The sequence below is a fragment of the Loxodonta africana genome, chromosome 6, assembly GCF_030014295.1.
Source record: "Loxodonta africana isolate mLoxAfr1 chromosome 6, mLoxAfr1.hap2, whole genome shotgun sequence".
Lineage (NCBI taxonomy): Eukaryota > Metazoa > Chordata > Mammalia > Proboscidea > Elephantidae > Loxodonta > Loxodonta africana.
Genome location: NC_087347.1, coordinates 73,476,053 through 73,489,925, shown reverse-complemented (window position 1 = coordinate 73,489,925; position 13,873 = coordinate 73,476,053). Strand labels below are relative to the sequence as shown.

At 40.1% G+C, this 13,873-nt stretch overlaps 1 protein-coding gene across 4 annotated transcripts in view; it reads left to right on the top strand.

Moving 5' to 3' along the window:
- The window catches only part of MAP3K20 (mitogen-activated protein kinase kinase kinase 20), a 206,603-nt gene that overhangs the window by 171,932 nt on the left and 20,798 nt on the right, over positions 1 to 13,873 (top strand). The gene's annotated exons all lie outside the window — the stretch shown is intronic.

Sequence of the window (13,873 nt, the reverse complement as noted above, 5' to 3'; positions counted from 1 at the left end):
GAGTAGCAGGGGCAGGGGGGCTGGGGACCATGGTTCAGGGGACATCTAGGTCAATTGGCATAACAATGTGTGTTAAGAAAACCTTCTGCATCCCATTTTGGTGCGTGACCTCTGGGGTCTTAAAAGCTAGTAAACAGCCATCTAAGATGCATCAATTGGTCCCAACCTACCTGGAGCAAAGACGAATGAAGAACACCAAAGACACAAGGAAAATATGAGCCAAAGAGACAGAAAGGACCACATAAACCAGAGACTCCATCAGCCTGAGACCAGAAGAACTAGATGGTATCCAGCTACCACCAATGACTGCCCTGACAGGGAACACAACAGAGAGTCCCTGACAGAGCAGGGGAAAAGTGGGGTAGAGAACTCAAATTCTAGTAAAAAGACCAGACTTAATGGTCTCACTGAGGCTGGAGGGACCCCAGAAGGCATGGCCCCCAGACTCTCTGTCAGCCCAAAGCTGAAACCATTCCTGAAGCCAACTCAGATTAGACTGGACTATAAGACATAAAATGATACTTGGGAAGAGAATGCTTCTTAGCTGAAGTAGATACATGAGACTAAATGGGCAGCTCCTGTCCGGAGGTGAGAGAAGGCAAAAAGGGACAGGAGCTGGTTGAATGGACATGGGAAATTCGAGGTGGAAAGGAGGAGTGTGCTATCACATTACAGGGGTCACATAACAATATGTGTAGAAATTTTTGTATAAGAAACTAACTTGAACTGTAAACTTTCACTTAAAGCACAATTAAAAAAAAAAAAAGAAGTGAGGATGGCGAGACTTCATTCTGCTTACTTTGGACACATCAAAGGGAAAGACCAATCACTAGGAAAAGACATCATGTTTGGTAAAGCAGAGTGTCAGCAAAAACAAGGGAAACCCTCAATGAGATGGATTGGCACAATAGCTGCAACAACGGGCTCAAACATACCAATGATCTTCAGGATGGTGCAGGACTGGACAACGTTTCACATTATACGTAAGGTTACCAAGAGTCAGGACCAATTCAAGGGCAACTAGCAACAACAACAAAACAACATTTCTACAGTGAACATATAGCATGAACATTATAGAACAATAGAAAATTGTTGAGGCAGCCTTGAAGTTATGACAGTCAACTTAGCAGAAACTGGGTCTTTCTCAGCTTGAATGTTTTGGGCTTAGAATGATTACAATTATTATCATTTTCTACCTCTGGCAGACACCATGGTAAGTACTTTGCAAAACATTTTTCTCATGTAATTGTTTCAACCTAACACGATAGAGAGTATTATCCCTGTATCACTCCAATGAGGAAACTGAGGAACAGAGAGGGGAGGTCTTCAGCTAGTAAAGGGCAAATCTAATCTCTCTCACTTCCAAGTCCAAGGGCTTACCCACTGTGTCATACTGCCTCTTTTAGGAAAGTATCATTGTCTCACAAAATAGGTACATTGGTAATGAAAAAGCATTTTCTTGGTCAGTTTTTACTACAGTGCCATTATTTTTGTTTCATGGGGAAAGTGCCTTGTGTTTTATAATCTTTTCCTTTTGGCACAAAAGGAAAGTGACTTCCAGCATCTTGGGCAACTTAATACACTCCCCACGTGGCAGCAACCCTTTTTAATGAAATATTCAGCTGCATAGAGTTTATTATTATAACTCATAAGCTCACCTGTCAGGAATATAGATTTTCAAATTGCCAAGGAATAAAGTTATCAAATCACCCAGCAGTTTTCTCACCGAGATTTTTTTGAGACTTCTTGTCATAAAAACTCAAAAGCAGGGTTCTGAAGCAACTATCTGGGGAGACATCCGTTCCTTGTGAGTGCCCAACAGTCACAGGCTTTGTCCATCTGGCCTTATTCCCCCCTGTCCCCAGTGAGGCAAAAGAAATCTGGTTGAAGCTGGTGTCTCCTGTGTCTGAAATGATAACCTGCCTTAGATAAGAGATTGAGGTTAGGGGAGAAGGAATGGAAACAGCACCCTATCTTTCCCAACACCCTGGCTACGCAGACCCATGAATGGGGGTCAGACTTCCAGATACGAGCCACCCCCCTTTCAGATGACCATCACTTCCAGTTTCCTCTTTAGAGGTATTTCGAAGCGGCAAAGGAACCAGGAAGAGAAAATGAGGGGAACATTTTGAAGAGGTGGAAGTAGAACTAACTGCCCCCATCAAAGTGGAAGGTTATCCAAAATGCAAATCAGTTGCCAGCAAGTTCATTCTGAATTGACTCATGGTAACCCTAGGTGTTTCAACTATGCTCCATAAAGTAGATTGCCAGGCCTTTCTTCCGAATCAAAACGTCAACCTTTCAGTTAGTAGCCAAGCACTTAACCCTTTACTACACTCAGGACTCCTGGGAAGTTATCACTGGGGGCCTTTTCCCTTCCACCTTTCTGCAGCTCCTCCTTCCACACTTGTCATTGTTGGCACCTGTTCCCCTTTTCCCACTCACCACCAAAAGAAATCCAATCAATAGTTCAGCTTTTCCAGCTATTTCATCTACAGGTTAAAAAGCTTGCTTTTTACATACGCTTGTCGCTTGTATTGTGCTTTTAGGTCTTTATAAGATTCCTTATAAAATGTTGCATTTAATAAACTTAATTGAATCTCTAGGCCCTTTCTCAGAGCAGTATAAATATCAAAAACTGTCAAATAGGGCTTTTTTTTCTGTTGTGTAATATTTATAAATGGATAGATAAACATGAATAAAACAACAGGGCACAAAGGAAAGGAATTTGTAAGGAAGTAAAAACCCAACACTTTTTGTAAATTTTACCACAGCTAAAAGGAGCACATCTCTTTACCGTGCCATATCTACTATTTATTAAAAATTCAGTGTAGGGAAGTTCATTTCCCATAAACAACTTTTTTTTTTTTTTTTTGGCGGGGGAGGAGGGGAAGAGATAATTACATGTACATGTGTTTGTGTGCCTAAGTACATAAGCTTGCAGGGGTAGGATTCTGTAAGAAATACAAGTTTTACTTGACAACGGAGAAGCAAACACAGTTCAGAATTTTACAACTACATAACTTGTGCAGATTTCTAATTACAGAGTAGGGCCAATGCTTTGTCAGGCGGGTCTGGCAGCCTTGCATAGAACTAGAGCAAATGGGAAATGGGAGAAGTGCTGCGTACATGCTTGTTGATGGACTGATGGCCACGTATAGACAGTGGCAGGCCAGGAAATGGCAAACAACTGGAGAAAACTGCCCTGATTTGTAGCATTTGCAGATTTCCGTGGTGTAAATACGCCCCCCCGCCCCTTGCCAATTTCACATTACCAACCCAACGTTGCTCAACTTGTAGTTGGGAAGAGATGTGTGCGGTTGGTTCGTGGGAGCTGACTCCAGCACACTATTGGATCATTCTTGATTTTCTTAATCAAGATTATCAATTCCTTTTAAAATAGAGAATAGGGCTGAAGTATACATGACAAAACATAGGCTTGAATAAAGTATAAATACATCTCTGTTGTTTACCGGCTGTAATAATATGTGTGATTAGCTCAAAGAGATCTCAGCTGTCCTAATGAATCCACTGTTGGCTTGGGTTTCCTTGGGCAGCCATTGTCTCATATGGATACACTGACCATAATACCCATAGGGTTTTCAAGTCTGTAAATCTCTACAGAAACAGACTGCCACATCTTTCTCCCGCGGAGCTGCTGGTGGTTTCGAACCACCAACCTTTCGGTTAGCAGTCAATTGCTTTAACGATTGCTTCAGCGGGGCCCTTGACCAGAATACATGAATGAAAAATTGGGATACGAGCTCATGAAAAAGTAAAAATGTATTTATGGAGACAGAAGAACAAAATTTAAACTTGTGACTGTCTTGGAAAAATTATGAAACCATCATAGGTTGGTGGCTTCCTGATGACAGCCACAGTTGTTCACATTAACAGAGGAGATCTTTGCTTTTAAAAGCAGGTGTTCAGAAGTCCCTGGGGATCTGCAAGGTCTGCAGGGACAGAATGCTGGTGCTCACAGTGACTTGTAGTTTCCGAATCAAAGCTTAGTTCTTGAAGTCTGACAACTCTAAAAGGGACAGATCATTTGAAATGAAATTCAAAGCATTATGTTGGAAAGTCAAGAATGTATGATAATTATATCAATCCTGGACATTAGGGTTTGCGTTGTGAATTGCTCAAGTGGTAGACAATGCCGGTTACCTAGAACAATTTATTTTTTAAAACTGTATTTCTTAGAGTCACCTCTAGGGTCATAGTAGGTAGGAGAAGAGGAAATGAGCAGGTAGAACAGCTGTTTTTATATATTGAGGGTCCTGGGTAAAAGTTTATTTGCAACAAATTTTCTAATATTAAAAAAAATTGTTTTAAAACAGTAGTTAGATAAACCAGACCACCTTCTGTATTGGTTAAGAAACCCAGTCTGAGATAGAACAGATTCTTAAGTTTTCAAAAATCGATAGCAAGGCTTACTATTCTTTTTGTTCAGGATGAATCCCTGGTATCTTCCAGTTTCAAATAGAGAGAGAAAAAGAAAAGAACGAAAAAAAGAAAAACCCCTTTCCAAACATGCAGCTAACATTTGAACCATTTTAGGTAAAGTCTGTAATGCATCATATTAAAGTAGGTCTCACTTGATTTGTTTCACTTTATTTTACCATCATCCCTAAAGTCCCCTTTTGATACATAACTCACATAACAACCCCCCAATAAGGCACTACAACAACCTTATCTCCGCTGGTGTCTAGTTGGCGCACCAATCTGCCCTGACCTTAGACACAAGCCATTGTTAAGGGTATAACGCATTTACATATTTTGCAATAAAACATCAGTTATTTGCATTACTGTGTCAAGTTTTATTTGATTCTTTCACCTAAAAATGACTCATTTTCCTTTCTTGTATTTTAAAAACCAACTACTCTAAGCTTGTTTGAGAATAATCAAAAATTGCCCATTTAGCTAGAAGTCATTTTCTTTTCAAAAGGCAAATGTTATTTAATCTTTCAGCTGTTCATTGTGCCATCATAAATACTTTCTTTTCAGCACAGTTGTGGGGACTGAAATGAGCCCACTAATTGCCTCCCATTTCGACTGACATGTGGTGGTTTAGTGGAAAGAGAACACAGCAGGGAGAAGGAAATAGGAGGCTGAGAAAATGAGAGCTAATTATTTTCACTGCCTCATGTCAGGCTCTGTGTCAGCCTTGTTTTTACAAACTGGAAGGTTTAGCACTAAATAAAACAAACTGGCGTCATGTTTTTATATACTGGCAGTGTCATGGAAGCAGCTGCACAGCCCAAAGACAATATAATGCCTGCGTTCGCATGGACACCATCTGACAGACACTGTGAGCCACGACTAATGAGGATATCACAGTGGCGCCAAGTGAAAGGTGCTGAATTATGTATGATTCTTCATCAGTACAGCAATAGTCCTGTACATCATTATGAGACATTGTTTTGCTGAAGAGATTAAAACATTCTTAGTTCCAGACCCTGCAACCTATACGCGCTGAAAGAGGTTATTAATGGAATTTTTAGGGAGAGTTTCTTGTGGATTTCTTTGCGGTTGAAAACCAAATCTCATGGGACAAAGCCACAGTAGGTCATGACATGGTACAGATAAAGAAGAGAAGCAAATCAACCGTATTTGTATTATCTTCCTTTTAAAGACAGCATAATAAAATATAATGTAGCGGGGTTATACATAATGATAAATAACCCAGGTGCTATCAAGGGATGTTCAACTCTCCTGCCTTTAAAACAGCAGGTTTTGGCAGCTGAGCTAGATAATAGCAAAGCCTGTGAAGGAGCCTTCGGAGGCCTAAATCATCAACATCTTACTACTTTTAATACCAGCAGGACCAACATTTTTATCATATTTTTATTTCATCTTGCATTACTTCTTACATTTCACAGCAGTCAGTGGCCTGCTATGAGGCTATTTCCTTTTTTTTTTTTTTCCCCATCTTCAGTCTTAAAAAGTTTATTCCAACCTCTGGGTGTTATGTCTTGGAATGTTTCCTCAATACAGACCTTTTTCCAGATTGAGGGGCCTCTTCACTAGGACCCTGAGCATTGTCTGGTCATTTTACTTATTTTCCGTTGATTTGGGGGAGGGGTGGAGTGGTGGTGGAGATTTTAAAAAACCAATGTCTCTACAATTAGATTTGGCACACGCAGGACTTGAGCTCCTGTCCCAGCACAGCTGAGTGACCTTGCTGCACAAGTCCCCATATTTGCTGAACCTCAGTCTCCTCATCTGTAAAATAGGGGCAGAACTATCTATAACAGGGTAAGGCTGTAAGGAATAAATAATGTGGATAAATTTCAAGAACATGCTGAGCCAAAGCACGAGACAAATAAGAGTATATTCTAAGGTTCCAATTTTGTTTAGGTTTTAGAACAGGCAAGATCAATCTATGGTGATCGAAATCGCAACAGGGGGTGCCTCTTGTTGTGAAGGCTGGATTGACTGGGAAAGGGCAGGAAGGAACTTTCTGGGGTAATGGAAATATCTTGCTTGTTTTGGTGGTTACACAGGTAATTACATTTCTCAAAACTCATTGATGCACATAAGATCTGTATATTTTATTATACGCAAATTATACCTCAATTTTAAAAAAGTATTAAAAAAAATTTTAATATCTCTAAGCTTCAGGGAGGAGCCCTGGTGACACAGTGGTTAAGAGCATGGCTGCTAACCAAAGTGTCGGCAGCTTGAATCCACCAGCCAACCCTTAGAAACCCTATGGGGTAGTTCTACTCTGTCCTCTAAGGTTGCTATGAGTTGGGATCAGTTGGATGGCAATGGGTTTGGTTTTTTGGTTTCAAGGTTCAGGGAAAGGTGATGCATAGAAGCCTGAAAACCTAATTTTGGGGTCTGTTTCCTTCTGGAATATTCTGAATAATCTTGGCCTTAGGTTTTTTTTTGAGACTCATCTGTAGCGTTCATATTGGCAGTAAACTTTTCCTAGAAAGAGAGAGAGATTGTCGTCTTTGAATTGCCCAGAACTTAAACAAAACAGTATTTGAAGTTTAATGTTTGTGCTATCTATAATCCCTTTTTCTGTTTGGAAAGTTTACCTCTATCTCAATCCTTCCTTCCTTTTCCTTTTCCTTCCTTCCTTCCTTCCTTTCATTCTTTTGAGACAGAGAGGAGATGTCTATTTTTAGTGTCACTTGTACTAGCTTAGAACTCCAAAGAATTTTAAACAACTTACAAAGTGCCATGGTGACTTCTCACAAAAGTTACTTATTTTGGCATTAATTGAGTGTTGTTTAGGATTTTATGCTCACAGTGTAAGAGTTTCTGTTTTACTTGGCCAGCAATCTTAATTCAGAAAAATGTTTCACATAATTGGCAAGCTGAAGCAGCCCAAATGGAATGCTTTCTCATCCTCCATTAACCACACACTTGCTCCTAAAATTACCCAGGTATTTCAGCAGCTGCCCAGATAAACGGTACATATCTTGGACAGACAACAAAATTGCCATATTTTTCATGAGTTTCAAATGTAAAAATTCCCTTCCTAGTTCCCAGAAAACCTTACAGGTTTCTTGTAGATTTGCATTGCTAGGCAGATTATCTAGCTAGTGAAAAGGTTCTTGTAACTATTTTAGCCCTAGCAAAAGAACTTCAGAGTGCCCAGTTCTGCCCCTGTACTAATTAGTACTTCCTATAAATGCGCATCAAGATATAAATTTGAACAGTGGAGAGGTTCTGTCGGATAGGAATCTAATTATGAAATAAAAAGGCATGATGGAAAGGACCTGGCCCCGTGATTTTGCTTCTGCAACTAGGCACGACTCAGTTATTCCTAGTTTGGAAAGTGAGGGTCATGACTAGCCACAAAGCCACCAGCCTATGCAAAGGCTGGAGGAAAGTGTTATGACCCCAAATACTAAGCAGATAAATCAAGAAAAGGTGCTTTTTAGACAGTAGAAAGGTACCATTTACACTTTTAACAATGATATTTTTCAACAATGGAAGAAAGTTGGCCATGTTGGACTTAGGGGACTCAGTATTTAAATCTCTGCCATGGAGTCTTACAAAGGAATTCACCAGGAAAATTGGAGTACTTGCAATTTTTGCCTTTAATATTCACTTTTGGAGGATGAGATTCCCCTGTACTGTAATAGCTACTCATGCTAGCTTATAACAAGGGTTGTCTTGGTTCCCTAGTGCTTCTGCAGGACAAATACAGGAGCTAGAATCTGAATTCAGGGTGTCACCCTGGGGGAGGTCCTTTTTTGTCTATTGCGGCTTCTAGCAATCCTTGGAGTTCCTGGACTTGTAGATGCATCTACCTCCGGCGAAGATGGTGTCAGTCTTCCCATGTTTGTGTGCACCTGTCTCTGTCTATGCTGCTCCTTATATAACTCAGAAGTGATCCGGTTTTGGAGCCGCCCTGCACTGGCACGACTGAAACGGATTGAATTACATTAGATTGCATTATGGAAGGTGATTGCATTAGATTAGATTAGATTAGATTACATCCACACGTAGAGGGGTTAGGATTCCAACACATATTCTGGGGAGACACAGTTCAATCCAGAACAAAGGGTAAGTTTAGGATTCAGAAAAAATAAGGGGAGATCTGCTCTTCATAGCACCAAGAGACTGCCTTGGTTCAAATCTGAACTCTACCACTTGCTAGTTGTATGATCTCAGTCAAATTACCTAATTCCTCTATGCTTACCTATTTTCTCTATGCCTCAGTTTCCTCATCCAATATAAAGCTTTCTGGTTGTCAGTCACATTAAGCCATGTGTAACCTCAGACATCTGATGGTTCTTATTAGCAAAGACTGCATCAAGATCTGTTGAAGCAGGGAAGGGCAGAACTGGCGTTATATAATCTGTATAAGAACATACAAGTTTATTCCTTCCATCTAGTTCATAAAGCCTGTCATTTTTATGTTGCCAGTTGGCTATACCTTCTTTTTATCAAAACTTATTATCAGTCCCTGGTACCAGAGCTATTCAGTGGCCCCTGAATCGCCAGGCTCCTGCCCCTGTGGGGTGCTCTGACCCAGCCTGCCTCTGGCGGGACCTACTGTAGACCACTCTTTGTGCCTTCCTGTCCATGAAAGCTCATCTACCTTCTATCTCATTCCTCTAGATCTCTGCTAGATGACAGACCAGATCACGAACAATCGGAACTGTTAGTGACCGATATTGGTAATATCAATAATTATTCCTTTTTGAGCTCCTAATTTGTCTCTAGCACAGTGCTGGGTACAAAAAAACCAAAAAACCAAACCCAATGCTGTTGATTCTGACTCCTAGCAACACTATAGAACAGGGTGGAACTGCCTCATACGGTTTCCAAGGCTGTGTTCTTTAGAGAAGCAGACTGCTACATCTTTCTCTGCGGAGCGGCTGGTGAGTTCGAACTGCTGACCTTTCAGTTAGCAGCCGAGCACTTAACCATTGCACCACCAGGCCTCCTCCAATGCTGGGTACCTGACTTATATTATCTAATTCAATTCTCACACAACACAACAAGCCACTGTGGATAAAGAACACTGAGGTTCAGAAAGGTTACATAACTTGGCTAAAGGTGGGAAAAAAAAATTTTTTTAAAAGGTAGCAAAACTGGGAATCAAGCCCAGGTAGTGGGCCTTTAAACCTATGACCTGTGAGCTATAATGTCCTGATATATAATCCTGTCTCCATATTGTTTCCATTTTAATAGGAACCATCAATGGCTTAAACCAAATAAGTGAATAACAGGGACATTTCAGACCACCAGGGAGGAAATGGTTTTGGAAAAGAAGTCCTTTGGGTCTCTATCAGATCTCTCAGAATACAAAGCTGTCTGCTTTTTATTTATGCCTGCCAAGATTGAGTTTTTCAGACATCCAAAGTGGTTCTGGAATATTTCTGACTCAAAAATCAGTACTCACATTTCTGTCACTCACATCAAGCCAAAATCAATAGTTCACCCTGGTGAACATGAATGATTTTTAAATCTGAGCCCATGCAACTCACTGCTTGACCCGGTCACTACCAGGTTACTGCAGAGTAACTGCAATTGTGCATGTAAAACCCTTTATTCAGCTCATAGATATGTGGCATTTTTATTTTCAGTGACGTTATTGATAACTTAATTCATCTTATTTGGTTGGTTAAGAACACCTTAGGTAGCATCTTAATGTCTACAGTTATCCTATGAAATTTAATAACTCTTGTTTAAATTCTGATAGTTGTGGACAATTCTTATTGATGACTTATGACTCACTAGGTAGCAAAAACGATACCTTAGGTTAATCTGACATTGAGCAGAATTTAAAGGATTCCATTATGTTATTTGTGGATTAATTTTCTTAACTAGGCAACAATGAAATTATAGATGCTCTGAAAATACCTAGGAGTTATGTCAGGGCATTTCACAAATTAAGTTAATAATTTAGGTGAGCACTGCAGATTCTGTTTCTCACCCAGCTATGTAACAAGCACCGTCTACTTTTTTAATGAAATCGATAGTCTCCCCTGTCTTATAACGTCCTTGATTACAGTTTTATTGCTTCTGCAGCTGTCTTCTTTTAGGGCTCAGGTAGAAGGTTTTCTTTCAGATGAGAGAAAAAGAGCATTTAAAAAAAATCAAAGGTCTGGAATCTCATCTGGATCCCTGTTTCTCCAACTCGGGCTTTGGGGAGCGGAGAAGCAGTCACTGCAGGGGAGGGACGGTGCCACTTGCTTTTTTGGTTGTATTTTTATGTCTTCACTTGTCCTGCTCCCTCCTGCCAGCTCTCAGTATCTGGTCACATTTGTGGAGCTCTGCAAAACTGTTTAGTAAGACCATCCTTACTAAACATGAATGCTCCCTAGAAGCAAGGATGGCGAGACTAAGTCTCACATACTTTGGACCTGTTACCGGGAAGGATCAGTCACTGGAGAAGGACATCATGCTTGGTAAAGTAGAGGGTCATTGAAAAAGAGGAAGACCCTCAACAAGATGGATTGACACAGTGGCTGCAATAATGGGCACAAGCATAGCAACAATTGTGAGGATGGCACAGGACTGTGCAATGTTTCGTTCTGTTGTGCATAGGGTCGCTATGAGTCGGAACTGACTTGACGGCACCTAACAACAACAATAACAAGGCCATCCTGTGACTCCTCCTAATGCCATTCCCTGCTAGAGTATCTAAGGAGCCCTGGTGGAGCAATAGTTAAGCGCTCAGCTGCTAACCGAAAGGCTGGCAGTTTGAACCAACCCAATGGCTCCATGGGAGAAAGACCTGGTGATCTGCTTCCATAAAGAATACAGCCTAGAAACCCTGTGGGGCTGTTCTATTCTGTCACATGGAGTCACTCTGAGCTAAAAAATTGACTCGTTGGTACCCAACAACAACAGCATTAGAGTGTCTACCCCGACTTTGGAATTAGCCTTTTGCTGTTAAAATTTCACCTTCACCACTTATTGTTCATGAAGCCTTGGACAAGTTCTTAAGCTTCATTTTTCTCATTCATTTAAAGAGAAAAGAATACCTAACTCGCAGGGTTATTATATAGATCGAATAAAAAAACATGGCTTAAATACCCAACAACATGCCCAAAGCATAGTAAGCACTGTCCTAGTGTTGGTGACCTCCAGGTCAGCCCTTCTCACACAGACCTCTCCTGAGAGCAGGCAGAGGAGGGTCTAATATAGGGCAACAGGTCATGGAGCCTTAAGTACTCAGGTTGTGAGATGGGCAACTGAAGCAGAGAGAGTCCGAGCATTCACACAGCTCAAGTCTATGTTTTGACTTAACTTAATTCCAAAACTTCACAGGCAAAAGAAACAGAACTAAGTAAACTCATCTTTTCTAAGGCTTTTATTTCAGCCACTGCCTTGAGGAGGCAATCCCTATTTCAGAGAAGAGCAATCATGACACCAAACAGTCATTATCTTGCCCAGTTATCTCAGGGTAGCAGTGGTTCTGACATAAAGAAAGACTGAGAGATTTGTCAATTCTGAACAACAATATGACTTATGTCAGCCAAGAACTGGGTTTTCACTTTATTGAATAGACCTTTTCCTTCACTAATTGGCTCTCCATCTTGGGAATGTGGCTGGGCGAAGAGGGTCACTCCCCTCAAACATGGGCCCTGCTTCTTTCTGTGGCTCATCTAGAGGCTTTTCTAAAAGACCAGGCTCCCCCAGCTTCCTGTTGAAGCCGAACAAGTTCTCAACAGCCTCTTCGTTGATGCTCTTCTGTAAAAATTTTGTCTCAGCTTGTTCTAGGAAACATTCCAGGCCTACTCCTATGAGAGCATTTTCTAGCTTCAGCATGCAGGGTGCTCAGTGCATGATCCCTAATCTCTTCATTCTTGAAATAATAAAAGACGAAATGTAAATTTATAATCTAGGTATCAAATTTGGTACAAAGACATGGGTTTACTTTTCTTTTTAATTGCATACACAGCATTTATCCCCCAACATTTTTATTATTAAATCTGTCATATAGCAAAGTTGAAAGAATTTTACAGTGAACACCCAGGTATCCACCCCCTAGATTCAACCATTAACGTTTTATTATACTTGCTTTATGGCATATCCATCTATCTGTCCATCCCTTTAGCCATCCATCAACCCTTGTTTTTTTAAGGGTTTCAAAGCATAAAAGTAGACATCAGCACATTTCCTCCTAAATACTTCAGTATGCACATTATTAACTAGAGTTTAATAAGAAATGCATACGTTTTTATGAAAAAAAAAAAATTAAAGGGCCTAGCAAAAATTGGGCTCATCTAGCCACATAGGAACAATCAAGAGATGCTGAGTAGTAAGTAGCTTCCCCTTTAAGGCAATTGCTTAAGCGTACATTTGCTGAGCTTTGACAAAAGCATACACCTATGTAACCCAAACCCCTGGTGATAGAACATTACCACACCTAGAAAACTCCTTCATGCTCCTTCTCAGTCAATACCCATCTGCAGAAACGAATACTCTTATGATTCAGTTTTGTCTGTTCTAGAGTAGAATCCCTGGTATGTTCTTTCTTTGTGCATGCTGTTCTTTGTCTCAGTATATTTTTGAGATTTATTCATGTTGCTGCATTATCAGTACTTTGTTCCTTTGTATTGCTGAGAAGTATGCCATTCTATGAATACACCACAGTTTATCCATTCTCTTGTTGGTGGACACTTAAACTGTTTCCAGTTTTTTGCTATTATAATAAAGCTTCTAAGAATATTTTTATATGTCTTTTCATTTCTCTCGTGTAAATACCTAGAAGTGAAGTGTCTAGCTCATAGGATAGATGTATGTTTAGTTTTATAAGAATTGCCAAAACTTTTTCCAAAGTAACTGTACCATTTTACACTCCCACCAAGAATGCGTGAGAGTTCAGTTGCTCCACGTCCTGGCCAGCATTTGATATGATCAGTCTTAGCCATTATAGTGAGTGTGTAGTGGTATCTAACTGTGGTTTTAACTTACGTTCCCCTAATGACTAATGATGGAGAGCACTTTTTCACTACATGGAATTTTATTTGAAAATTTGATTAATATACCAGCATTTAAAAATCAAGAGTTATCACATAAGAATTCAGATTTCTATCTTTTCCTGAAAAAAATTAGAGGACCGAGCAAGACTGGGTTCATATTCTCACACAGGAACAATCAAGAGAAGCTGAGTTGTGTCTAATCCTTTAAGGCGACTGGTCTTTAGTTCCCCCGGAGTCCCTTTCCCACGGTACTACTCCCCAGTAGGCTAGTTGTCAATTTTCATTCATCATCACATTCGTAGTGTTGTTGAACTGTTTCTTAAGCCTATGTCATTATCAATACTGGAAAAATGAAGGTAGATCAAGATGGCCTTGTATTTCAAAATCAGTGGAAAGAATACATTTCTTTTTGGCTATGAAAAATATTCTTAACAATGTTTAGTATGTAAATTAAATGTGTCTATTTTGAA